The sequence below is a fragment of the Antennarius striatus genome, chromosome 19 (assembly GCF_040054535.1).
Source record: "Antennarius striatus isolate MH-2024 chromosome 19, ASM4005453v1, whole genome shotgun sequence".
In the NCBI taxonomy this organism is placed as follows: domain Eukaryota; kingdom Metazoa; phylum Chordata; class Actinopteri; order Lophiiformes; family Antennariidae; genus Antennarius; species Antennarius striatus.
This window is the reverse complement of record NC_090794.1, coordinates 17,464,319-17,491,341: the sequence shown is the minus strand read 5'-3', so window position 1 is coordinate 17,491,341 and position 27,023 is coordinate 17,464,319. Positions and strand designations below refer to the sequence as shown.

General features: G+C 44.0%; 1 protein-coding gene across 5 annotated transcripts in view; it reads right to left on the bottom strand.

Annotated features, from left to right (window-relative positions):
- tab2 (TGF-beta activated kinase 1 (MAP3K7) binding protein 2) overlaps positions 1 to 17,403 on the bottom strand; it is a 38,417-nt gene extending 21,014 nt beyond the window's left edge. For 3 of the 5 annotated variants that reach the window (XM_068342566.1, XM_068342570.1, XM_068342567.1), the window contains exon 1: positions 16,976 to 17,403. The gene's annotated coding sequence lies outside the window, so the exon portion shown is untranslated. Of the gene's footprint in view, positions 1 to 16,707; positions 16,915 to 16,975 lie in introns of those variants that run through there. The other 2 variants (XM_068342568.1, XM_068342569.1) reach the window with 1 other exon arrangement.
- Between the last annotated feature and the right edge of the window lie 9,620 nt (positions 17,404 to 27,023).

Sequence of the window (27,023 nt, the reverse complement as noted above, 5' to 3'; positions counted from 1 at the left end):
TACATGTCTGACAGAAAGTCTATGACTGTATTAAATCACTTAGAGCACCTTATGCTGGTCATACCATTTCATTTTGTTGTACTATTGTAGGGGGGCAGTGGCTCAGCACTGGAGTGTGAGCTGGCAGTGGGAGGTGTCACTGCCGAGGCGCCCTTGAGCAAAGCACCGTCCACCTTTACAAGTTGCTCATTACGGCGCACCAAGAAGGAGCTGCACGACATCTATCTCCCACTTCGTGCCTACAGGCCCCTTGTGTGTGTGTGTGTGTGTGTGTGTGTGTCTGTGTGTGTTACAGGGTCTGTACATACTATATATACAGTATATGCATGGGATTGATTAGCTACAGTGTGCTATTAATTTCCCTTCGGGGATTATTCAAGTATATAAAATAAAAATAATAAATAAAAAAAATATTTATCCACGCAGCACAGTGGCACCGTGGGTAGTGCTGCCTCGGCACAGCAAGGCGGTCCCGCTCTGTGTGGAGTTTGCATGTTTTCTCCGTGTCTGCGGGTTCTCTGGCTTCCCCCCACCTCCAGAAACATGCGCTTCAGACAAATTGGCCCGTCTCAAATTGCTCGTAGATGTGAGTGTGTGCCTGTTTGTCTGTCCTTCATGTGGCTCCACGGTGCACTGGCGTTGCACCCAGAGTGTCCCCTGCCTCACACCCAAAGTCCGCTGGAATAGGCTCCAGCAACCCCGCAGAGGAAGAGGGTATTAAAGATGAATAAACGAATGAATGATTGAATGTATTTATCCACCACACCTTAAAGGCCGGTCCATAAACATATTGCCTGACTGGTCAGTAGTAGTAGACCAGAATAGATCGGGGACAACTGACTGAGGGAACACAAACATGTGTCCAGGTGAGTCGATAAAGCACATTAGTAAGGGGGGAGGCTGCGGCAGTTTTCCACAGCTTTAGGGTGATGCTAACAGCTGCTGTGCTCACTGTAGACATGATGTTCAATGAATTTAGAAAAGTCCACAAAACAATAACCCACAGAAAATAAAATGTTGCGATCAAATCAAGTATGAGCTTCATTCATGTTATTATTAGATAACACACATACACACACACACACACACACACACACACACACACACACACACACACACACACACACGCACACACACACACACGATAACACATGATAATGCACTTCAATGCACTAACTGTTTCTATATATAACATGCTTTACTTGTTTTGGCCCCGTCTAGATGACCAGTTACCAGTTCAACGTTCAGAGATGATATCTTATTCTCTCTGTAAATGCTGAGCATGCAGTACTTATTCTACAATTATTTCATTAATCATCAGTATAAGGAAGTAATCGATCGCTAAAATAATCTATTAGTGCAATTTCACTAGGAACTATTACACAAGACTTAAAGAAATAGTTCTGACTTAATTATTTTTTTCGAGAGAGAGACGGAGACTTTTGAGAGGAGGTTGACATCAGTCCAGATCATATCGTCAAAACACTGCAGGTCACACTACAACCATCAGGCTGGAGAAAAAGCTGTGAGAGGGGGTCATGTATGCTGGGTTTATTTTTGGGAAGATCTGTCACTTTAAATGAGAAAAAAATCCTTCCCCCACACAAACAAGTTGTAGGTATATTTAGCTCCAGACATGTGTCTGTCGACTTTTCCAGAGTTTTTGGCAGGTAGCTGTCAATCACTGAAGCCCTGCCTGCATATGTTTGTCCAAAGCTCCAATTTACGAGCTGTCAAGTAGTAATTATGAAGCCCTCTGCTACTGAGTCACAAACAGCGGATGTTGGAGGAACATAGGAGCTCTTGAATGGAAGTGGGGCCTCTGCCTGCAGCCAACGTCTCAATCAGGTGCAAGGAATCTTTCTGTTGAAGTATCCCATGACTCAAAGGAATATTCCTGGGCTTGAAGCTCTCCACTAGTCCTGTTAAACAGTGGTTGTAGCTAAAACTGCTGCTGAACGCTGAAATACAGCAGGACCTCCTCATTTTATCCATAACAGCGAGTCATCGAGTGACTCATGGACATGTGGAAGAATATACTTACTGTCTGCTACTAAAACAGCTAACCAGTTCAGCTAGTAAGTGGTCTGAACATACTGTATAGTGTGTGAGCTATGTCATCAGGAACAAGACGTCCACAGACTGAGACTGCCCACTGTAAAAATGATCAAGTCTGTCATACCACAGACAAAAAACTAGGATTTCAAGGAATCAGAAGTTCTGATCTGACGCCAGCGAGGCACTTTAGTGATTATATGAATATGCGTATAAGTAAATGTGCAATAATATTTCTATTTACCAAACCCAATTTCAGACTGGGTCTGTTGTTTGGAGGGAAAATGTTGCAGCACGCTGACTGGAGAGAACCTCTACTTGTCAGAATGATGACTAACACCTCTAGGAGAGACTGGAGGTTGACTAATACCTGGTTTCTAGTCTGGTACCTCAACTGCCTCTTAGGCCCTGTCCTTGAGATAACAAAGCAGGATACAGAAAGCCATAAATACCAGACATAACTTCCATGTCAGCCCCATTCCACAGCCACACCTTCAACAGGAAGTTTCTCTGTTTTTCTCACACACACACACGCACACACACACACACACACACACACACACACACACACACACACACACACACACACACACACACACACACAAACACATCTTCCCCCTCAACGATCACACCCAATATTTGTCCTGCAAAACCAAACGGGCTTTAAAATGCTGAAGTTGCACATGACACACATGTTGATGTACTCGTGTGAAACCCTCACTAACTCCTCTGTTTTTGTAAGGTACTGATTATGCAATTGAATTGCAGAAGAGATTAGTGCAAGCAGACTGGATTAGTAATGATCACGATTGATGATTGATCAACTGTATTAACCTGTTACATTAAAGCATCATTTTATTTACAATGATGCAAACATACCGTATATTATGTAGAACAATATACAGTAGAGTCATGACCGAAAGAACGAGATCGCGGATACAAGCGGCTGAAATGGTCTTTCTCAGGCGGATAGCTGGTGTCTCCCTTAGAGATAAGGTGAGAAACACTGCTGTTCGCGAGGGGCTCAGAGTAGAGCCGCTGCTCCTTCGCGTGGAAAGGAGTCAGTTGAGGTGGTTTGGGCATCTGGTGCGGATGCCTCTGGGACGCCTCCCTAGGGAGGTGTTTCTGGCACGTCCAGCTGGGAAGAGACCTCGGGGCAGACCCAGGACCAGGTGGAGGGATTATATCTCAACACTGGCCTGGGAACGCCTTGGGATCCCCCAGTCAAGAGCTGGTGGATGTGGCCAGGGAAAGGGAAGTTTGGGGCTCCCTGTTGAAGCTGCTGCCCCCGCGACCCGATTCCGGATAAGCGGTGGAAGATGGATGGATGGATGGAATATACAGTAGTTATTGGCATTGTCACTTTTACATTTAGACTTTTGTCTGCAAGCTTCATTAGGAGGAAACCAACTCAATTAACCTGCATCAGCACCATGATTAGAGTTAGTGATATTTATAGTTTCAAACTTTTTTTTAATTTATTTTGGGTCTCAATTTACCATTTGTAAAAAATAACTTAATAACTAGTGCAATTCTGGTTGTGAATGTGTGACACTAATGTCACCGACCACGTCCAGGAGCAGAAGTGACCTGCAGTCGATGATCCTCAGTGCTCTGATGCATCCGATATCATGTTAGTGAAACAAGCAGCATCACTTCCTGTTAAGTAAGTCTGACACAAAAATACATCAACTTGTGATACTCCATACATTATAGCATTATTGTGAATTATTTTTAAGGCAATTTCGGAATAATTTTCTCTATAATAAATAAAACTGATAATTTAGAATGTGTATTTGACCAAAAAAAAGAAAAAGAGAGAGAAATGTGAATAGAAATTGATGGTATCAATTTGAGGCCTTCTTTGTCACGTCACAGAAAACTTCACAGATCCCTGATGAAGTGATGAAGTCACCTGAGGCTGTCGTGGGTTCTCTTCACTGGATTGAATGCCAAACAGACCAATTTAGGGCCTTCTGATGTTTACCGCGGACACAAAGGCACCTTAACTTCTTTTACCGAAGGAGGAGGAAGCATTTGTTTTCAGCTGGTCTGGGATTCAAACTGGTGACCTTCTGCCCGCTGCAGCTGAAGCTTGGGTGGCAGCGTTGTCTCTCAACACTCACTGCAAGCCAGTTTAACACAATGAGACTGCTTGCACTCAGGCGCTCAGCGATGACATGTCAAGTATGCACCGGCCAAATCTTCACCATTTATTGCCTTACGAAATGCACTTACTGTATGTCATCATGCTCTTTGAAGCACACAGACAGCAGGACATTAGCAGCTCATTCCATCAGTTCACTCCACCGCTCGCGGTGTTATCAGGTCCTCACACAGGAGGAAACAAGCCTCTCTAGGAAGCCTCTCAACCACACCTCCGACAGGGCTTCACCAGACGCTGCATCAGGTTAGAGCCGGGGCAAAAACAGGACAAACACACAGCAAACAACACCTATGTGGTAAACTAGTAACACGTGCCTGGATTTCACAACATCATTAATGATGATGATCTACTCCATGAACATTGATACACTTTTCTCAGCATGTTGGATGTAAGGATGTCCCATACGTCTGGAAGACAGAAACACATCCCTGCTTCAGCGTATGGATGTGTGTGTGCTTGGCTCAGGAGTAAAGCCTTCACACCGGAAATGCCTCCCGCAGCTGTTAGGAGAATCATTCTCCACCTTGAGTCCAACCAAAAGACTCATAGCAGCCAAGTCACATGACCATCTACTGTGGGGACGCCATTCAGTCTTATTCCAGACCTCTCAAAACATTCACGTCATACTTACGTGAGAAGGCTTCATCACATCTACATCGAGGTAACCAGCTGATACTCAGAGCTGTGGCGGTGTGAGACTTACCTAACCATGGTCTGGTGGAGCCACATTGGCTCTAATGTCTGTGTATAATAATTATTTTAATGTTACCTGTAGATATCACAAGTACTCATGACTAGAAGTGAGTGAATATAAAGAAAGACATACATATGCAAAAGAAAACAGACCTCAGACCTGTGTTTAAAGGATTCTCCTTAGCTGTAAACCAGTTCAATACGGAACTGGGCTACAATTATATACTGTTGAGATTTCTTGTGAGAAAGACAGAGACACAGGTTTGTCGTGCTGGGTGAACAATGGAAACTATTTAATTTAATTTAATTTAATTTAATATACTTTTAGTAATCCCCAAAGGGAAATTAAGAGCACACTCTAGTTAGTCCAATTAAATCACATGCATATGTTGGTGCGTACATGCCCTGAACACACACACACACACACAGGGGGCCTGTACGCAGGCAGAGGAGGTAGAGTGGCGAGCAGCTCCTTTGTGGTGCGCCCCAAATGAGCAACTTGTAAAGGGGGACGGCACCTTGCTCAAGGGCGTCTTGGCAGTACTCCGGAGGTGAGCAGACTCCTCCCACTGTCAGCTCACCTCCGGGGCGGGAGCGGGAATCGAACCGCCGATCTCTGAACATTGGATGACCCACTCTACCGCTGAACCACTGCCGCCCCGAAATTTTTGTAAAACAAATTCACTTGATATTGTTGTCAATTACAAATAAAGCCAAACTACTCAGAATTTCAAAGTTATTTAAGGATTTAATGAGAGGGGGACATACTCAGTTTGTCCATCCCGCCACAGTGAGGTTCCTTACACTTACAGCATTACTGCGCTAATGATTATGAATACAGTCTTTGAATATGGATGACATGATTCAACCAACCACAGTGAGCTGTCTGGTGGGTCTGATGATGTACTGTCACATAGTCAAGAATATATGTGTCACAGAAATGCCCTGAAAGACTGTGATAAATGGGAAGATTGCATCGCATCAGGCTCCATTATTACATCAAGCTGAATATATAGACATCAGAGGTGTGATACTGACTTCATTTAAAGACATCTTCACAGAAACTAACTTTTAGTTAGGACATTTTAATTATTTGTAAAAGAAACTCAAGGTAAAGTCAGCCTTTTCTCATCCTCATTATGTTTCCTAGTGCGATGTCTGGGAAATGCATCAGCGTGCCAAACGCCGCAGTAAAAAGCCTATTTTGCTTTCCGTCATCCTGAACAAGGATTTAATTATTCCTCAAATGTGTTGTTGCTCATTAAATGAGAATGATGGGGGAGATTACCAATGCTGTTGACATTTTATTCCAAAACAAAGTATGTTCTGCAGGGTGATATCTGGAGGCCAGACATTTCAACACTTTCCCAAGAACTCAATTAACAGGCCGAGCATTTTCCAGAGTTTGTTTGAGAGGAGGAAGTTAAACCTATCACCAGTGTTAGACACTTTGTGATGCACAATGGTTGTGTACCACAGGATGACCAGAAACGAGCCACACACCACCTCAGTGAGCCAACGTGTGGAGGTGTGGAGGCAGCGACCCACTCTACTGATGCCTGCAGAGGATGGGGGGGCCAACAGCCCCGGCTCTGCTGAGACTGGCACCAACAGGTGTCCTCAGAGGGTGCCAGAGCATTGGCTTGGTCTGATATGCTGCACAGATATCAGCCAACTCACACACACACACACACACACCCGCCCCCACACACACACTCAGAACCCAAGGCAGCAAATTCCTCTAAGGAATACCACAGCAGAGTGGCTCTGTTATGACATATCTAACCAGGAGCAGAGGCAGGCCAGTGGGTTTGGGAGGCCAAAGGGCATGATGGGAGAAAGAGGGGGAAGGGCCTGGGCAGGAAGGGGGGGTAGACTTAGCTAACCCAGGGATATCCCCGTAATGAGACTTTCACTTCCCCTCTTTAAACTGATGAGGCGTTTACATGGATCAGTAACTAAGAACTATCAAAAAGCATTTCAAATCAAGGTAATCTGAACTAAGTGGGATTCAGCCATCCTCTCCACACACTGAATCTTAGCTAGTTAAGGAAACCAGTCTCTGCATTGAAAAAACAGATGTCTCTGTACTTTCGGATGCTCCACCAGCTTTACTTGTGCGTACGATTGCAGCGCTGTTGTGCAATCTGTAGTGCAAGGGTAAAAAAAGAATGGCCTTCTGAGAGTTCTGGGAAGTTAGGTTTGCTTTCTTCCCCTAGAACTCAGGTGGTTTCATCTGATGCAGAGGGTTGCAAAATGCCTGTCAATTTCATGTGCAATTTAACAGCCCACTACTGTTGCATGACTTTAATAGTGACCCACACGGGCAGTTGCCCTTGGCAAAGCTACACAAAACCACAGCAAACAAAGGCTTTCGACTGGGTGGACTCTGCTGTCCACCACGCCCTGACAATATGTTTTCAGAGTGAGACAGCAAGGGAGTATGGGAGCCTGGGGCCTACGCCGTTACTGATAGGACTCCACATCAAAAGCCTTTTTCATCTCTGGTGAGAAAACCTGAGAGATGAAAGACCGTCAGCAGACTGAGGGAGAAATGATGAAGGACAGCAGGCTCTGTACGGCACCTCCAAAACAGCACGGAGCGAGAGCAGCTCACCGTGCCGCTTCTGGGAGGAAACGCTGAGGGGGAGGCCGAGGGGACGGGAGGCCAGAACCTGCCCACAGGATAAGCAGGGGAGAGAGAGAGATAAGAGCAGCCTGCAATATCCTTCCGACACAAGACAAGCAACCTGGAGGTTAACTAACAATCTCCTCACTCACCTAACATCGTCTCCTTGGATGCACTGCAAAACGATCAAAAACCAGATCAATAAGAATCTCTTCCAATTATTTTTTCCTCAAATGGTGCAAATTTCAAAGATATGCTGCAAACTAAAAGACCTCCATCCTCCCCCAAATTAACAAGCAGGTTTACAATCTCATCTAAAGCTGAAATGTTTCAGTAAAGAACAGCACTGAGTCATGTTCCTGTATCAAAAGACAGAAAAGACAGAAGTAAATTGTAATTAGGATTGATTAAAAGACACGGAATTAGGACAAACAATTCAATGCCAGGTACACGAATGAGTGTGACACAAATCATCTATGGTGACATCTTCATGGCTGCTAAAGTCATTGAGTTGTCAACATCCAAACAAAAACACACGAGAGTGCACTCACTGAGAGTTTGTGTGTGTGTGTGTGTGTGTGTGTGTGTGTGTGTGTGTGTGTGTGTGTGTGTGTGTGTGTGTGTGTGTGTGTGTGTGTGTGTGTGTGTGTGTGTGTGTGTGTGTGTGTGTGTGTGTGTGTGTGTGTGTGTGTGTGTGTGTGTGTGTGTGTGTGTGTGTGTGTGTGTCGCATTCATGACCACAGCAACCTCAGTAATCACAGCCGGGAATTTCCAACCTCAGAGAGTGTGTGTTCACATGATCAACATGTAGAACATCATAGATGGTCAGCTGTATCAATAGCCAATCACGTTCATATCAAGCACTTTAGAGCACAGTACTGAACAATGATTAGAGACAATAGGGAAAAAATGAATACAAACAATACTGACTAAAATATTTTGAATTTTGAAATAAAAAATATATTTTAAAATCAAACTAATTTTCAGCTGTTGCTTGTGGAACTTGTGTTCATGAATGTTTCCTTTGGATGAAATGTTGAAAAAGCAGATGTTGCTCCAGAGGTGTTAGAACTGAACACAGCCAACCAAAAGCTTTCACAATGAGGAAGAAAAGCTTCAGAAGTCAACAGCCTGGTTTAATCTCATCTGGTTTAATCAGCAGACGGGATTAAAACAGACAGACACAACATGAAAACTCTCAACACCTGCCAGAGTAACTAAAAAAAAAAAGCCTCACATCACATTTTCCTGAAACATGTTTATTCCACTGATAACAACAGTAGGCACTGGAACACTTTGAACCAAGAAAAACCAATGTTAAAATCCACAAGAATTGCAGAGTTCAAATGTGAAACTTCAAACTTTAGAAGTTCTCTGAGCACCGCAATGACAGGAAGTGTTTGCAACACACATGTACGCAGAAAAGAACACACACACACACACACACACACACACACACACACACACACACACACACACACACACACACACACACACACACACACACACACACATCCTGCTATGTGGCAGTAAAGAGCACTGAGGCCAGAGATAACGAATGAAGCATCTTCCTGTGTCAGTAGATTCAAAAAGCTGCTGGTGCAGCAGTGACACATGACACTAGTGAGGCTCGTCCTTTTGTGGAGACAAAGACAAACAACTTCTTCAGAGGGGACCAGTAACTAGACCGTATTCTGATTGCTTGTGAACATAGAGAAGCACTGGTTTGCACCAAGGAATACAATATCAACAGCCCATTTGAGATCTTTGAGCTGTGTAAATTCAAAGCAGCCATGAACTGGTGGTGTCCTGAAATCCTGGTGATAAAACACATTGCAGTGAACTTCTCAGTACTGACAAATCAGTTATGAGGAAAAGAGACTTACAAAGGGGGTTCTCACACACAAAAAACCTTTGGAAAGACTTCAGGAAGAGTTTAAAACTTATTTTAAAGACAAAGTAAAAAAAACATTAAACTGAAGAGCTAAATGTGATTCTTGCATCGCTGCAGGTATCTGGATAATAAGGTGTGACTTTCTAACTCCTTCAGCTTTGCAAAATCCAATCATAAACCTGTTGGTTCTTGTACTTGGTTTTATGTGACAGCAAATCACACTAACAACACAATGAAAAGACACTTTATGAAGACTGAATTAAATCCTATCATGTGGTTGTTGTGACAGCAAATGTTCTTGTCAGTCAGAATCAAGGGAAATGTAATCCTCTTGGTCTGTCGTGTTCAATAAATGAAATAAAAACAAAGTGGGGGTGGGAGTGAATGCTTCGAGCACAACACTGATCCCACTAACAATGCCCAAGTGTCTCTAGAACTGCACTGCCATCTTTCCAAACGAGCGCGTTTAACACAGCAGCTCTGCTTCCAATTAGTTTAAATGCTACATCCAAAGGGAGTCGTCAGAGGCGCACCACTATATTTCTTTAATTGATGGTTGTGCTATGATCCGATTTCATAGGCAAGTTTCAGCAAAGGAAACTTGAAAAACACTTCATTAGCATGTGAAGCTGCTCTTTAATCATTTCACTGTGTTTACAAGTACCATTACACAGGACCACTATTTGGAGTTAATGTATTTAGCTGAATAATGCTATCATTAGCCATGGTATCCACTGGTGTCGCACTCAGAGTGTCCCCCCTCAACTGACCCATGGACCGGTACCGGTCCACAACCCGGGGGTTGGGAGTCACTGCAGTACAGCAGTAGCAGTAACGCAAACAGCCTGAGGAGGGAGTGAGTGAAGGTGACCATAAAGTTATAGTGAATGCAAACAGAGCATAGTAAACAGGTAGCAGTCTTAGTGAACATCACCAACGGTCGAGGGAATAGATCCCTGGACTCGATCACCTCTGCCACTGTATTGCAGTGCAAAATAGTCAACAGGCATGAAGCAGTATTTGTTAAACTGACAACTTTCAGTGTCATTTTTCTATGGAAACATTTAGCAGTGAATGATAGATATGGAGCACCAGTGACATCATGTTTAAGTAACGGGATGTGATGGATTCCAGGTAAAATCCCAGCTCCCTCCAGCCCTACATCTCCCTGCTACTGAAATGATTTTGACTGGGTCTGTGAACAGGAGATGTGTCACACTAAGGCTCTGGGGAATCAGACCCCCCCAGGTAGTCCAAGGTGTGTGTAGTATATGACAGAAGGTGTTTGGCTCCACACCTGCTCACAGATTCTGGTAAAGGAGGGAGACAGGTGATAACTTCTCAGAACACATCTGACAGCAGACTGTAATGTGCATTCAAAGTGACGGTGACATTGAGTCCAAAATGCAAGATTGTGACGTCCAACTGACAGTCTGCCTGAGGAAGCGTCCATCTCCACAACATGGTCCACTCTGGCGAACAGTACTCCCTTGCTTATTCGCGCTTCAAGACACGCAGCTTCACCACATCGCGGATTTTTAGTAGGTAGTCACATGATCTCTTACACGCATGCTGTTAGCTGACAGTATCTGGAAGTGCACTGCGTTCCAAGACCCATGGAACGCAGTGCACTTCTGTGTATTAAAGACGCACTTTTCTCTAAAGGGAAAAAATTTTTTTTATATGTGTAGCATCATGCGTTTGGTCAAAAAAGCTTTAAATATGCAACGCAGCAGCTTCCGCATTCATTGGTCATGTGGGTATAACGTCATGGGGCCAAACGTAGCTCAGCAGCCATAAGAATCAATGCAATTCTAGATGCGATTAACGCCAAAAGTATCATAGTTACCTGCGCGGTGAACAGTTGTGTCAACAGAACAGCAAAAAGACGCAACTTTCAAATAAATTCAAACAGTCCAATAGTAATAAATGGCGGTTAGCTCAATGCTAACATGATATGGACAATCCCATTGACGGGCTAGCGCGTTAGCATTTTTAGCTCGATACCTTCCCAGAATGTATTCTAAAGAACGACAGGTCCTTGTCTTCACGTCTTTTTGCTGTTCTGTAGACACAACCGTTCACCATGCAGGTAACATGATACTTTTGGTGTTAATCGCGTCTAGAATTGCATCGATTCTGAAGGCTACGAAGCTACTTTATGTTTGGCCCCAGTGACGTATGACGCCCACATGACCACTGAATGCGGAAGCTGCTGCGTTGCAGATTTTAAGCTTTTCTGACCAAACGGATGATGCTACACATATAAAATTTATTTTTTCTTCCATTTTTCATAGTGACGAATAACATATATGTCACTTAAGATTAACTTTACTGTCCCTTTAATACCAAAGTGCTTTAAACAGACGATAAGAATGTGGGAAAAGGTAATGCAGATAGAAGGTGGTTTAATATCAGTATGGGGAGGGTTCATAAACATTTAAATTACTGTAAGTAATAAAATAGTTTGTCGCTATACTGCAAAATTTCGTTTTTTGCAGGTGGTCATGGAAGACATTAACCCCGAGTAACGAGGGATTACTGTATTACAAGATGTCTACACTCTAATTGTTCATCTCTGTGTTGAGAATTGCAAACAGCACAACAAAGAGGGGGTCACTACTTTCATAAATAGAGCATCTTATTGCTAAAAATGAGGACTGACAAATGCAGGAACAGGAGGACCATCAGAGAGTCCAGCAGGTGAAATAGAAACCATCAGCAGATCAACACAGATCATGTTCACGTCTGTTGGAGCTCAACATGCATGGTATAATAATGACAACTTCACGGCTATCTTTTGTGATGAAGCTCCTCTTAATGATCTAATAATTTACACTTTCATCACACATTGCCAAATCCTCATACATCTCCATTGTCTTATCTGTATTACCTAATCTGTGCTTTGCTGCAACAGAATGCATTTGGCTGCTTTGGCATTTAAAAGTTGGCTCGTCACAACGTCTACTAAACAAATATCCAACTTATGAATGAATACAGACCTCAACCAAAGCCTGACCATAAACAGTCACAACTGCTCACCAACAAAAATGGACACATTGTTGGTTATAACTGCTCATCATTTACCATATTTAGTCTTAAAGTTATTATATTACTTTTAGACAAACAAACACTGATGGTTGACTTGTTTTGGGAGCAGGACTCAAAGCAAACTTCTAAAAGATGTGATGAGGAATCAGCTTCTCATTGTTCAAATCTGAAAATAAGTTTCATTGCATGATTATACGATTAACAGACACATTATTTCACGCTCACGTGCATTACTTGGTAATTCAAAACAAAACAAAAGAAAATCCAAATCGGTATATGTTTCCAAAATTCCACAAGCTAAAAATAGTAACTTAGTAATTTGCAAATATCTGCTAATTTCTTCAAGAAACACATGTGAAAATCTGAATAATATTCTAAGATCAGCAATGAATCTCCATGTTACTGTAAATAACATTATAATACTTTAAGAAAGCAAATTTTAGCCAAACATTTAAAGCTGAAGCATATCAGGTTAGACTCAGAAGATCTTATGATGCTCCTGACCAGCTGGTTTAGGAGGTCAAGCATGAAGAATCTCCAGGTCTAGGTGATGCTCTCCACCCGTTCAGAGATCAACGGAGGGTGATTGGTAGTTTTGCATACATCAGGCAGCCAGAAACAAAGCTTTACATAAATGCTTGTGCAGTGCAGGCCTGCTGGATGTGTAAACATGCAATTACAAAGTCATGCAGTTTTTTCTCATATTAAAACATAACCTAATTCTGCACAGATCTGAAAACCTCATGCACCGCCACGACTTGGATCCAGTCGTAAAGCTGCTGCACAAGCTGCAAAACCTAAAAGAGCTCACCGTGAAAAGAACAAACACCCAGCAGCTGATGGCCAGCGGTGGGTGTCACTGCGGAGTATCACACTTGATGCATGCAATTTAACCCTTGAACTGGAGACCACCATGCACAGAGTGTGTAATGGAGGATTCCATTTAAAGCGGAAAAGTTGGGAGAGCTCGCCAGGGGGAGGGGGCTCCAATAAGAGTCTCTTTCCTGACAGCCACACACTGGAGTGGGGGAGGGTTAAAAACACCGAGCCCTTCCTGAGACGGCAGCAGTGGGCATAACGTGATGGATCATTCCCTTCAACATATTTGATTACCAATGGGCTTTCTAGGCCTGACACTTTGATAAGTCAGTCCATACACACTTTGTAATGATCCGTGCAGGTCACTGAGAGAAGAACTCAGATCAGGTCCCACGTCCTCTCGTGGACACGTCTTCTGACTCTCACACAGTTAAACCAGTATAGCCTGTCTCTGCACCGCCGATCTGTACAACAAGCATTCGTACTTTATCCAAACACACTCAAAAGCAGTAATTATCCTTCCCCTTGTGAAGGGGAAAAATACATACACCCCCACCCTTCGCTCTGACTGGTGATAAGATGTTGTGCAAACAGCAAATGATAAATCAGGAAACAGGTTTTTCAAGAAAGAAGATTTAAGTGCTGGCACGGAGCTCCCAACAACATGCCCCAAACTCCTCGTGTTGTAGAGGCTCTCACACACAAGTGCTAGTCCAGCTTGTTTATTTGTGAAACCAAACATGGCGAGTTAATTCTCTATCAACAAACACCAACACAACTTAGGTATCACACTGTATGCAGACACTCAGAAACAGTTGCGTTGACTTAGCCTGTCAGCAAAGGACACCCAAACAGAGCAATTAGCAGCCTGCTGTTCCCCACAAGTACATGATCCTCACCTAAGTCCTGGTTTAGTACTCAACGTACAGGCTCTGAGTATCTGTAGTTACGTCTGAACATAGTGGCAAACTAGCAAGTCCTCTGAGGAACATATTTGCCCAGCTTCAAGCACACATGGTTTCAGTTAGGGGTCTGCACCTATAAACAGTTGGCCATGGCTGCTTTTTGGTCAGGAAGTGCAATGTTGACTACAAGTCAAGACAGGCAGATGCTGCTAATTAATGATACACACTCCTGCAGTATAGCTGTGACAGCACAGTTTAGATGGAAGGTGTTTGGAGGCCGTCTGAGAAGTGATTCTGATGCAACTCAAGTGCTTCAAAGCAGCAAAGCGATGCGAGCCACTGATTGTTGAGGATTATGGTCAAACGGCGTTATAAAGTCTAAATACACACAGCAAAAAGGAAACTTTGATGACAAGACAATTTGGAAACTCAACGAACAATTCCATGTCTTAGTTAATTTTGCCAATTGAATGCAGGACGATTAGCTTCCAAACTGGTTGGTACAGCTGACAGACTTTCCAGCCACAACCAGCATTTTGTATCATTTGACTGGTGGCTGGATTTAATATGTAGACCAGCCTAAGTGGTACAACATGGAGAAACACACTCTCTACACACCCAGAGGGGGTTTCACTCTGCCAAATGGACCACCACAAATGGCAACACGCTACTGTGAATTGAAAGAGGCTTTATAACCACACACCACAATTTAAAAAAAATACCTGGCATCAAACAGGATTATGTGTGTCACATTTGTTTGCAATCTCCGTGACTAAACACGATGTGGACTGCATGAAAATAATTAACAGGCATATCTGAAAGGTCTGCTGTGTAAATGCTAATTTCTAAAATCACTCAACTATTTTTAATAGAAGTTCCAGGCCTCAGGTGTGCCAATTACCTGAGTCTTGCCTTACAAACACACACAACATTAACAGATTGGTTGCAACCCCTGCCATACAGCAGTTCCTCCAGATACAAGCTACTGGACACAAGTTTTTTTTGAGTCGTCTCCCTGTCCATGTTTTTCAACACATGAGCAAAATTGAGATGAGTTGTGCTTCAGGACACCACCGCTAGTTGGTGGATGGATACAACATCAGCCTAGAGCAGATCTTGTTCTCCTTCATGTAGGAAAGACATCGCTTTTGTGCTCTTGTGACTTTTGCATTTCTTTTAATTCTTTATCATTGTTTATGTAACTTATATATAATTAATTATACGCAGGTAAACTCTGCCTAATGGTTAGTTGATAAATATTTTTTTCATAATTTAGGGGCTTCAGTGCTTTTTTGTACAAGACTGGAATGTATTAAAATTATTGTAATTATTTTAAATGAGGAAAATTTGTTCGTGTTGGGAGTGCAGTCACGGAACAGATTCAGCTCATATCTTGAGGTCCTGCTGTAGTTTGATGACTTCACACAAATAAATACAAAAAAAGAGACAAACACCACTAAACATGTCAGGTTAGATCCTCCGCCAACACACACCTCTCATCTAATCTAAACCAACAACAAACAAGGCAGTTAGAGACCGCAACATCCCACGACACCCCTGAATTCAAAGTTATACCCTGACCTACATTGACTTGGTTTTCCAAAGGTGAAGGTCATCATCACATTTTTGTGCTTCTGGCTTTCTTAAAATGTTCCTTTTTGTTTTGTGATTATATCTCATCAGGTTTCAGAGATGTGTACCTAAAAAGGTATAGAAGTGAAAATTTGACCTTGACATAGTTTTTCAAGGTCAAGGTTGTGATCTAATTTTCAACCCCTTGCCTCCCTGAAGATAACACCTTTTGTTTCATCTTTCTATCTTATCCGGTTCCTTAGATAAGTGCGAAAAAAATATACAAAAGTTGAAATTTGACCTTGACCTAGTTTTGTCAAGGTCAAGATCTCGTGTCCATCCCCTTTGCTGCCTGAGTCATGTGCTTTTTCTTTCATCTTTCTATCTGCAACGGCTGTGAAGATATTTGGTCGATGGAAAAACGCACAAACACTGACAATTACAAGACATGACCTCAACAACACCCGAGCTGACCGGAACAGAGACCCTACCCCACCGGGAATCCACTGGGACCGGGAACACCTGACAGGTACGACAGCCATCACACAGGTGAGACCACTCGTCCATCACGTGATTTACTAGTTGTGTGACTCTAGATGCTCCCAGTCCAGAGGACAGCAGCTCCACCTGCATCCCTGATGGAGATGACCTTAAACCTCCAGCAGAGCTTCAGTCCCGGAGCCTCCGCTGAGCCCCACACAGCCAGCCGGCCTGAACACCTCAAAGTACGGTGAGGTTTCCGTGATGTTGAAGGACGAACCGTTACCGGAGGCTCCTGAACACTGAAGCTACTGAAGCTAATGAAGCTACTGAAGCTAATGAAGCTACAGCTCAGGTCAAGTCTCTGCGACGTTTCCAAGGAGCGTTCAATGGAAACGTCAGGAGCTCCAGAAGAGCTTCAAAACAAGGAGCGGTGACTCACCGAAGCCCCGTCCGGGGGTATTAACGCTCCGGCGGGCGGTTGTTTCGGGTTCGCGGTGGTTTGCAGCCCGGCTGAGCCGCTAGCAGCTCCAGACACTCGGCTAACTCTTTTTCAGGACTTTGCTCCGAAGCTCCTGAAACGTTTTCTTCTCGCTTTTCTCTCAAACTGGACGGAACGGAAAATGAAGTCGTCGGAACTCCAGCCGCCCGGACGCGGCTCCGCTCCGCGGTGACGCCGTCACAAGCGGACCCTCCCGGCCGCGACTCACCTCAGCCTTCTGTCTCCGCCGCCGCCGCCGCCGCCGCTCCCCGGGTCGCCTTCAACACCCGAGACCGCCGCAGGACCTCCGGAGGGCCGCGGAGCTCCGAGAGGAGAAGCCGAGTGGGGTCCAGCAACTACCAGGGAGACGCCGAGCCAACAGCACCGAGGCCCCGGGCCTTGTGTGTCCGCAAAGGAGCGCTGCGGGAGGGGAACCGGGCCCCAGGCCTCCGCCTGACAGAGACTCAGGAGCACTTAGTGACAGATCCTCTTCTTCAGCCCCCCCGCCCCTCGACAGCCGCTCACTTTTCTCTTTTTCCTCACTTCCAGCAGATACGAATCAAAATAGTGTCCCAGAATATGGCGGCTGCAGAGGCAGGCTGCTATCGCGAGAGGAAAACCTCCGCTGTTCCCCCCGAGAGGAGCGGAGGGAGGAAGGACAGCAGGGAGATCAGCCGGAGCAGGGGGGCGGGGGGGGGGTAGAGGGAGGAAGGACAGCAGGGAGATCAGCCGGAGCAGGGGGGCGGGGGGGGGGGGGGTAGAGGGAGGAAAGACGGTAGGGAGATCAGCCGGGGCGGAGGGAGGAAAGACAGTAGTGAGAGCAGCCGGAGCAGAGGGGGGAGGAGAGGAGAGGAGGTCGGAGCAGCTTCAGACACACTGGTTTGAGTTGAAGTGTTGAGGTATAGAACATTTATAAAGACGTTACAAACACGCCTGTTGGTAGGAGTTGGTAGGAGTTGTTAGGAGTTGTAAATAATGAAGACAAAAGACAACTTCATCGTGATGATGTCAAACTGCTCAAAAGTTCATCTGATGATTGTTTGGAACTCAGTTTCTTATCAGAAGTGTGTATACACAAGAGACACAAGTGTGTTCAAGTACACTAAATAATAATAATATTATAATAATAATAATAATATAGGGAAACCGTGGAAATTCCACAATAAGATGATAATATCAGGCTTCACACCAAACATATGAAAACAAGTGTAATGGTTTTATAAACCATGCGAACCCAACGTCAAATATCAACGTGGTTTGGAGAAAGAACGGTAACCAATGGTGAGAAAAGGCACCTGTCTGAAGAGTAAGTGGAAAAGAAATGTTAGAGAAGTGATGGTTCTGTTGGTGACTACATGAACACAACTGTATGGAGTTACTTAAAGAGCGTTTTTGTCTGATGCCCCAGGAGCATTGTGGGTACTACATGGATTGTCCCATTCCAACTACACATTTTTGTGCCTCTGGCTTCCTCAAAATGTTGGTCTTTGTTTTGTGATTATATCTCATCAGGTTTTAGAGATGTGTACCTAAAAAGGTATAAAAGTGAAAATTTGACCTTGATCTACTTTTTTAAGATCTGATTTTCATCCCCTTGCCTCCCTGATTATAACGCCTTTTGTTTCGTCTTTCTATCTTATCCGGTTCAATGTACAAAAGTTGAAATTTGACCATGACCTAGTTTTGTCAAGGTCAAGGTCATCATCTCATTTTCATCCCCTTTGCTGCCTGAGTCATGTGCTTTTTGTTTCATCTTTCTATCTGCAACCGTTGTGAAGATATTTGGTGGATGGACATACAAACACCGACAATTACATCACCGCTTTGTAAGATGTAATAATAATAATAATAATTAATAACCATCGTCACCATAAATCAGATTGTCAGATTGCCTGAGTTACATTATGCTTTAACTCATAGTCTATAGAGATGGCTAAACTGCATCTTTGTAACCCCCCCCCCCTGTTTCTCTCCCTCTGTCTGAAGGGTAAAGCTGCCAAATTCCAGCATTAGACACCTTTAAAACATCAACATTTCATGAACTTACAGAAATCACAATCACTCTGGAGTGGTGAGTCATATTGCGAGCTGTGAGCTGAATGCTGTCTTTGTAGATCAGGTGATATAAATTCCACCCTGAACGCCTCTCCACCACTGAGAGACACAATAGAGTTTGATTTATGGTTTGAAGGGTGTTTTCTACATCTGGTATTGGTGAGTTGATAAGAAAAGTCCCTCAATGTCAAAGGGAACTGAAAAAAAAGGTACAAAGAGCAATGCTTCCAAACTTGAACACGTTATATAGTGGAAAATGAGAGGGGTAAAGGCATTGACAACAATATAATAAACCAACACGCAATGAAGCTGGTTGCGTTCTGTCAGTGAGCTCTTAAGAGTGTAATCTTTAATACAAGAAAGAATATCAGACACTAACCGATTCACAGACAAGGGAAGCGATGATGAAAGGAAGTACCGTACGTGGTATTTATATAGTTACCAGAGTTATAGCTATAGTTACAGCTATAGCTATCGTTACAGCTATAATTATAGTTATAGCTTTAGTTATAGTTATGCTTGAAGACATTCTGTCTCTCATCTCAGAGGCTTCTTCAGAACTGACACATCCTGTTGAGTTTATTCAACACAGGAAGTCACCTCATCATTGTTGTGTCAGTAAACAGGCTTCAAACAGCCAATCACCAAATATGGACTAAAATATCTGGATATACGCAATGTCTAATTCTTTACAAATTAGAAAGTAATAGCAACATCAATTGCATAACCTATTATATAGATTTAAGATCATTGGACATGCAACAACATAAAATATAGTGGAAGACATTGTGCCATGATGATCAATATGTAAGGTGAAATATATCCGTATCTCTTTGTTTTGTATAGCAACCCCCCCCCCCAAAAAAAACAGAATGCGTTCAAACAGCTTTAATTACATATTAAAAAGGCTAAAAACACCCTAACTTGTTTGGTACCAGGGTTGCTCACATATTTTTTACCAATACAACATTTCAAACAGGAGATCAGATCAAGTTTGAACGTGTGGTACTGCGTACAGAGCACAAGACTTCTAGTCCAAGTGTTGGAAGGCAAACCTAGAACGTTAAGTGGCAAAACCTGGCAAGTGAAGACCAAACATGATGTGTTAGCTCATAGGACGACTGTAAACACACTTTGCTCCACCACTTAGACAGAGAAAGGCCTGCCAGGTAGCAATTGAAAGAGCACCATTGTATGAATATTTCTCCAGTTTTCTGCTGTCAGTATTCATGCTGTATTTTTAGCAATGTTAGGGTAATGATAGCCAGACTGTCAGTCGGTCAGCCTCTCTGGTCCAGCAGGAAGTATTTGGATGGATTGCTTTGAAATGTTGTAAAACAGAACCCTAAAATAGAACACTGTGTTCTAGTCACCAACGTTGATCAACAATGCCTGGTTTCCTCTGTCAAAGAGATCCGTGTCGATCGGTTTCCTTTGTCTGGTTGTTCGCAGTCTGTTTGCTAACAGACGGATTTGTGTGACGTTTTCAACAAAGGTGGGTCCTAACATGTTCTAAAAGTCCTTAACTATAGCCAGGATCAGGGTCGGTTCTGAAGAACTGAAGAAGTCTCTTGGATGAGAGGCGAAAGGTCTTCAAAAAACTTTCTTAAAGTCCAGTGGATTGACTTAAATAGCTTTGGACGATCTTCAGACAAACAGAACCTACAACAGACAGAAGTCTTGTTTATAGATCGAGCTACCATTTTTTTAACATAAACTACACTATCTTTAATTTCCAGCTGTCACATGTCTTTCTGGTCTTTGCTGACTCTTCCTGAAGTTCATCAGTCTAAACACATCGAGATAAAAACTGTACTATCAATCTGAGGGTCTTGTTCTTCTTCTCCTTTCAGCTTTTCCCTTCAGGGGTCTCCACAGCGAATCAGTGTCCTCCATCTAACCCTGTCTTCTGCATCCTCTTCTCTCACACCAACTACCTTCATGTCCTCTTTCACTACATCCATAAACCTCCTCTTTGGTCTTCCTCTAGGCCTCCTGCCTGGCAGTTCAGAACTCAGCATCCTTCTACCAATATATTCACTATCTCTCCTCTGGACATGTCCAAACCATCTCAGTCTGGTCTCTCTGACTTTATCTCCAGAACCTCTAACATGTGCTGTCCCTCTGATGGACTCATTCCTGATCCTATCCATCCTGGTCACTCCCAGAGAGAACCTCAGCATCTTCATCTCTGCTACCTCCAGCTCTGTCTCCTGTCTTTTCCTCAGTGACACTGTCTCTAGACCAAACAACATCGCTGGTCTCACCACAGTTTTGTACACCTTTCCTTTCATTTTAGCTGAAACTCTTCTATCACACATCACACCTGACACTTTCCTCCACCCGTTCCATCCTGCCTGGACACGCTTCTTCACCTCTTTTCCACACTCTCCATTGCTCTGGACTGTTGAGCCTAAGTACTTCAAATCCTCCACCTTCTTGATCTCTTCTCCCTCTAACCTCACTCTTCCACTTGGGTCCCTCTCATTCACACACATGTACTCTGTCTTACTGCGGCTAACCTTCATCCCTCTCCTTCTAAGACAAACCTCCACCTCTAGCTTCTCCTCCACCTGTTTCCTGCTCTCACTGCAGATCACAATGTCATCTGCAAACATCATAGTCCATGGAGATTCCTGTCTAACCTCGTCTGTCAGCCTGTCCATCACCATAGCAACAAGAAGGGGCTCAGAGCTGATCCCTGATGCAGTCCCACCTCCACCTTGAACTCCTCTGTCACACCTACACACACCTCACCACTGTCTTACAGTCCTCATACATGTCCTGCACCGCTCTAACATACTTCTCTGCCACTCCAGACTTCCTCATACAATACCACAGTTCCTCTCTGGACACCCTGTCATCAGCTTTCTCCTGATCTACAAAAACACAATGCAGCTCCCTCTGGCCTTCTCTGTACTTCTCTATCAACATCCTCAAAGCAAATACTGCATCTGTAGTACTCTGTTTTGGCATGAAACCATACTGCTGCTCACAAATGTTCACTTCTGCCCTTAGTCTAGCTTCCACTACTCTCTCCCATAACTTCATTGTATGGCTCATCAGCTTTATTCCTAAAAACTGTACTATCAGTATGAGGGTGACCCTGTTAAACATTACATTGGCATTCAATTTTCTCACATTCAGACTGCAGGTCAACATGAAACTCATCTGTAAATTTGCGATGAGAAACCTTTAAGCCTCATCATGACTGAAAAGAAGAATAAAACATCAAAGATGCTCAACAATGATGGGATTTGTATTTCACATGGAGAAACCATCATTCCCTGAATGCTGTGGGACTTATGGGATGCTGGCTCCGAGTGAAGGTTTTGATGTCTTGAGATCACGACGCTGCTTCAAAGGCCTTTCCCGTCCAGATCTTCTTATTCTCCAGGCTCCGCTCACAATGCTGCACCCTCTTCTTAAACAGACACGTTTTTCATTCAGTGTGGATACTACAAACAGGTATCCCACATGATAGTTCTTCTACTGCATCAGTGACGCGGACCCCGTGTCCGGCTGCATTCCACACACACTGGGTGAATGAGAAAACAGACATTTGTGGGAACTCTTGTGAAAAAAGGACAGCACATTTGTTCTTTGGTGAACTGGGTGGAAACATATGTCGTCTCGTGTGTCGGCATAATGCAGTGACTCACACACAAACACACACACACACACACACACACACACACAGAAACTGTGGCCCCTGCTATCTCGCGTGGAGCGTGACCCTTTGACTCTGGGTTTGAAGCCCGAGGAGCAGAAATCCCCTTCAGTGTGAGGTCAAACTGACAGCACAGTGCAGCCTCGTATCTGTGAACACTGCTCCTTTGGAGTATTCATTACTTTAAAGAATGCATTATACACTGTGTGGCGTGCTGGTGGTGTGTGTGTGTGTGTGTGTGTGAGACAGGGGGTTAAGAGTCAGGCCAGTGAATCAGCAAAAACATACAAGACAGAAGTCACGAATCAAAAGCCACTGGAATTCCCAAGGACGCAACCTTTTCGAATGTTACTGCATTTTATTCATTCTCTACAATCAGTCTCATTTCACAAGTGTGTGTGTGTGTGTGTGTGTGTGTGTGTGTGTGTGTGTGTGTGTGTGTGTGTGTGTGTGTGTGTGTGCTTTAGAATTACAGCCAGCCATTACACACACACACTGAATCCACCGTTGCTGTCCACCGCTGCACCACTGCCTCGCTGCACCACTGCCTCGCTGCACCACTGCCTCGCTGCACCGCAGCAACCGGTCTCAGTCCTCAGAAAGGCTGTCCGGAGCTACGAGGCCGGCCACCCACGTTCTTGGCATGGAGAGAGGCCCGTTTCTCACGGTCTGAGGACAGCTTGTCATGGGTCAACAGTTTAGATTTAGCTCTGCACTGAGGCTGCAGTCTTCATTCCCTCTTGAGCAAACCTCGATGCTCGTCCACCGGTCATCTGAGGCAGGATGGTCGGATGCTCCACACCGTTGTTAGGAGGAGCCGAGTGAGAGTAGGATGAAGTAACATGAAAACATTTGACCGGCTGCCACAAGTTTATGTAGGTTACACATTTTCAGTTTTATAGTTAGCACATCTTAGCTTTAGTATCGCTGAAGTATCCAGACTTATGTGAACGTAAAGAAACGACTGGATCAGTCGTACTGATGACTGGGAGAACACAGAGGAATAGATCGGGTAGACGAGGACAAAAAATCTATCAATCCATCAAATATCAGATAAAACTCCGGAGACGTCAGTTGTTTCTGTTACACCTTCCTTGATGGCTGGCAGTCCAGAGGATAACATTCATACATGTAAGCTAACATGTTAAAGAAGTTGTATGATGTGTCTACAGGTTTAAATTTAAGGTCATTTAAACAGGGGTGGACAGTATCGGAGTAAATTTACTTAAGTACTGTACTTAAGTACAGATTCTGAGGATTTTTACTTTACTCAAATACTAGAATTTTTTCATACTTATTACTCTTACTCAAATACATTTCCAAGGCAAAGATTTTTACTCTTACTCGAGTTAATTTCTGAGAAGGCTCATGAATACGCCTTACTTTCAGGTTTGCCTGTTGTTGTTTTTTTGTCCCCCCCCCCCACAGTACACGTTCTCAACTGGGATTGACATAAAAGCGGAAATACGTCATCCCCTACCCAATCAGCTCAAAACACGACCGCGGTGGTGATGGAAGAAGAAGCCTCTGTTGAATCTGATGAACATGATGAGGAAGAAAACCCACGGCCTCATCTTAAAGATATGTTCGAGTTTGTAGAAGTGAAAAGCATTTAAAAGCATTTACTCGTGAATACTTAAGTACATTTAAAAGCAAGTACTTTTTTACTCTTACTCAAGTAATGTATTGACTGGGCTACTCTTACTTGTAGCGGAGTAAATATTGACCAGAAGTATTTGTACTCTTACTCAAGTACTAGGGTCAAGTACTCTGTCCATCTCTGCATTTAAATTACATGAATTTTGTACCGTTTATGAAACATGTAAAGAATCGTGTTTTATCATTTGTGAACAGTTTGAAACCAATAGTTCTAAAAAGAACAGACAAGTCAGAGACTGAAACATCCTGTGACTTACCCTGACCTACTTTCAGGGTAGGTCAGGGTCAAAGCGTCAGGGTAGGTCAAAGCTATGCACTAGCTTTGACCATAGATCAAAGCTAGTGCATAGCTACTGCTACTGCAGTGGTTCTTAACCTTGTTGGAGGTACCGAATCCTGCCGGTTTCAAATGCTCACTCACCGAACCCTTCTTTAGTAAAAATTTATTTATTTTTCAAATTTCAGACATAAGTACATGTTTTACTGGTGTATTTAATGAATTGTGCATTAATGTCACCTTTTTCAAAGAACTAAACCAAGACAGTGCATGAACTCAGATGAAATGACCTACCTGCAAATCAGTGTGACTTCTGCTGTTGTCATAGAGACCAGTTCAGATATGCGTGGCTTCACCTTGACAGGTGTTACTCTGATGTCATTTTACACCAAAGTCTGTTTCTGTTGTTTTCCATCAGCTTCAGGAAGTGTTCCTTTATTTTTACCAGCACCAGACTAGAGGTGTTCACCTTGACATTCAGATCCTGCAGAACCCTGACTCCTATCACGTTCCGTTATACAGTACAGGTAAATTCAGGTTACACATGTTCGTCCGACCACTTTATTTTTTTTCTCAACATAGTTACTATGGATTAAAATATTAAGAAATCAATCAGATGACGTACCATCATGACAGACATAAATCCACGACTGAGTGCGCAAAATCCCCTGTAGCACAGGTAGGCTAATGATGTAGCGTCACGTGATCACCTGCAGCCAGTGATGGATAAGGGGGCGTGTCATCATGAATTGACACGATGTGTCAAACGTACAGTGATTCATGTGTGTGTTCAGCAAAAACACCATCTCCGCCGAACCCCTGACACCGACTCACCGAACCCCTAGGGTTCGATCGAACCCAGGTTAAGAACCGCTGATCTATGGTCTTACTCACACTGGCCTCCCCCGTCTTTCTATCTTATCCGGTTCCTGAGTGTACAAAAGTTGAAATTTGACATTGACCCAGTTATTTCAAGGTCAAGGTCATCATCTCATGTTCATCCCCTTTGCTGCCTGAGTAATCTGCTTTTTGTTTCATCTTTCTATCTGCAACGGTTGCGAAGATATTTGGTGGACGAACACTGACAATTAAAGCGGGATGTAAAAAGAATAAAAATATTGAACTGAATATCTTTGTGGTTAAGAGTGAGGAGGAAATCAGTGTGACCCATTACTCCAAAGACAAAAGGTGTTTTTCCTATGATGGCGTCTGTTTGAAACCCGTCAGGAACCCGGTGGAGCTGGAGCAGTGCTGGACTGACAGGAGCCGACCGATAAGGACCGACAGTCTGCGTCGGTTCTGAGCTGAGGGGAGAGTTTGCTACTAAGAGGCAATTGAAATGTCAAGGTCTGTGGAGTGTAAACATCAAGTTGTGGTTGGAGGCTGCTCTTAGTGCAGACGGGGAGTGAGAGGAGTGATGGCCCAGCTCCAGGCACCCATCTCCTACCCTTAAGGTCAAACTGACACACTGTGGACCGGCGCTGCTCTGTTCCCACTAGAAGCACAATTGATAGAGAAGACTGCAGAGCTGCACCTCGGCTGTCCACCACAGCGCAGCAGAGACATAGAAGACGTGTGGTCACATCAACAGCTCAACCAGGCGGTACCGACTAATTCTAGTGTACGGAACGGAAAACGAATGACATTCAGCCAGTGTGCCAACAGGCCAGAACGTGATGGTGGCCATGGGAGGTGTAGAGCTAAATCTAGCAATCCATAATTCTTGCTTATCCAGGGTCTGGTTGCCATGGCAGCAGGGTAAGAGGGTGTAACCTTTTCAAACCAACGTAAGGGGATCCCAGCGTCGTGACATGTGCTGCAACCCTCCAACAGGAGGGGACCAGGATGGATCCTGGTCAGATGCTGGGACTTCCTCATCTAGCTGCTTGAAGTCTGCATGCTTTAGCTCTGTTTATCAGTTCGAGTCCCTAAACCGATCAGTTTGTGGTCGTGTCCCAGCAGAGACCAGACAGTCTTGGTCCAACAAAGGAGCACTAGTTATTCTGAGGTTATCCCACACAGATTTCTGTTGTTCTTTTTAAGTTTACCAGCAACGTCTTCAAAAGTTCTAAAACTCTTAAAGCTGCGTTCCGAAGGTGAAATTATCGAGCAGCTAAGCCCCTAAAGAGACGGGCAGGTGAGAGGTCATGACCTGGAGGGTGGGCTCTGCTCTGGGAACATGTCAGCGTTTGACTGCAGTGAGATGGAGGTGATGTAGCTCCTGGACGTGACTGAGGTTCTGTCAGAAGCAGACTGATGAAGAGTGGACGTCCTCCAAGGCTTTTATCCACACAGATCTAGCTTGGCTTCAGACTGGTGATTATTATCACATGGAGCGCTGAGGAACCCTTTGAAGCAACACTTTAGTTTAGGTGACAGGAGGAAGAGGAGGAGGAAGAGGAGGAGGAGCGTTAACTGTTTACGAGACCTTGATCAATGTCAGAACGATGTCACTGAGAACTGGACAGGGGAAACGGTTAACGCTCCTCCTCTTTTAGCTCTTCTCCTCCTGCTGCTCCTCCTTTTCCTCTTTCTCCTCCTCTTCCTCCTCCTCCTCGTTCTCCTGTCACCTGTCTGCCTTCATGCTCGTGTCTCTCTGTGTCGGACTGACCTCAG